Source organism: Chrysochloris asiatica, unplaced genomic scaffold, assembly GCF_000296735.1.
Source record: "Chrysochloris asiatica unplaced genomic scaffold, ChrAsi1.0 scaffold00112, whole genome shotgun sequence".
NCBI classification, from domain to species: domain Eukaryota; kingdom Metazoa; phylum Chordata; class Mammalia; order Afrosoricida; family Chrysochloridae; genus Chrysochloris; species Chrysochloris asiatica.
In genome coordinates, this window is record NW_006408630.1 from 479,657 (window position 1) to 481,162 (window position 1,506).

The 1,506-nt window shown below is 43.0% G+C and overlaps 1 pseudogene; it reads right to left on the reverse strand.

Annotated features, from left to right (window-relative positions):
• Positions 1-1,276, reverse strand: part of LOC102832771 — a 37,193-nt pseudogene extending 35,917 nt beyond the window's left edge.
• Between the last annotated feature and the right edge of the window lie 230 nt (positions 1,277-1,506).

A 1,506-nucleotide genomic window follows, 5' to 3' on the forward strand; every position in this document is an offset into this window, starting at 1 on the left:
GCCCAATGCAATACGTCATCTGATCTCTTGACTGCTGCTTCCGTGACCCTGTTAAGTGTAATTAATTCTATGCTGAAACACAGGAGGTCACCGTGAGTCAGTCTCAACTCCATGGAAACGGTATTATGTTTTTAAATCTTGCAACCTAGATAAACTCACACTCTTGTGGCAGGTCCAAAATTGACGTATGTCAGAATGATCAACCTAGGTCTGATCCCTAGTTACATTTTAGATTTGGATTATTTTCCTTGTAACCATCAAACCCATAGACAAATTTAAGTAAATAACAAAGGATTTTTCTTTCAGCGATCAAACCCTTGCTGTTGTTAGCTGTCCTTGAGTTGGTTCTCACTTATAATGATCTTCTGTACAACAGAACAAGACACTGCCAACCCCTGAACCATCCTCACCATCATTGCTATGTTTCAGCCCTGCATTGCATCCACAGTATTAATCAATCTTGTTAGGGCTCTTCTTCTTTTACTCACTCTCTACTTTATCAAGCATGATGTCTTGCTCCAGAGACTGGTCTCTCCTTATTAAAAGGAAACCCACTGCTATTGAGTTTATTCTGACTTATAAAGACCCCATATAGGGTGGCTGAAGCTGTAAATCTTTACGGGAGCAGAAAGTCTCATCTTTCCCCTCCCTTTGGAGTAGCTGGTGAGTTTGAACTGCTGATGTTGCAGTTAGCAGTCCAGTTCTGATCCTACATCATCACCAGGGTTTCTCAGGTCGCTCCTGCTAGCATGTCAAAGTGCTTGTTATCCTTGCTTCTAAAGAGCAATCTGGCTGTACTTCCAGCCCTTGTTGTTGTTCAGTGCTGTCGAGTCGGTTCCGACCCATATTGACCCTGTGTAGGGTTTCTGAGGAGTGGCTGGTGAGCTTCCAGCCCTTGTTGTTGTTCAGTGCTGTCGAGTCGGTTCCAACCCATTGCGACCCTGTACAGGGTTTCCGAGGCTGTAACTCTACAGGAGCAGAAAGCCTTTTCTTTCTCCTGCGGAACAGCTGGTAGTTTCGAACTGCTGAGCTTAAGGTTAGCAGCCCAGTTTGTAACCACTACACTACCAGAGCTCCAGCCCTTAGACAGAATTAAATACATAATAAAGGAAACATTTTTCTCTGTGGTCAAGCTATAGATAATGAAAGAATGTTCCTAAGGAATGCTCTTGACACAAGACCTTATAAGACATTCTGTCAGCAGCTCCCAGGAAATGTTTTAAGTTAATTACCTTATCACGAACCAATTGGCTCCTCGAACACCCAGCTTAGTCATGTATCTAAACTAACCAATCCAAATATTTCACATTCATGTGTCCAACCAATAAATGTAAAGCCTCCCACTTTGAGTTGTCCTATCCTTGGCTTCCTTGATCTTGCAACGTCCAATCGGAATGTTGTAACTTTGTTATTGTTAAGTGCCGTCAAATTGGTTCTAACGTGTAGCAATCCTGTGTAGGGTTTCCAAGGAGTGATTGGTGGCTTTGAACCAATGACCTTGCGGTC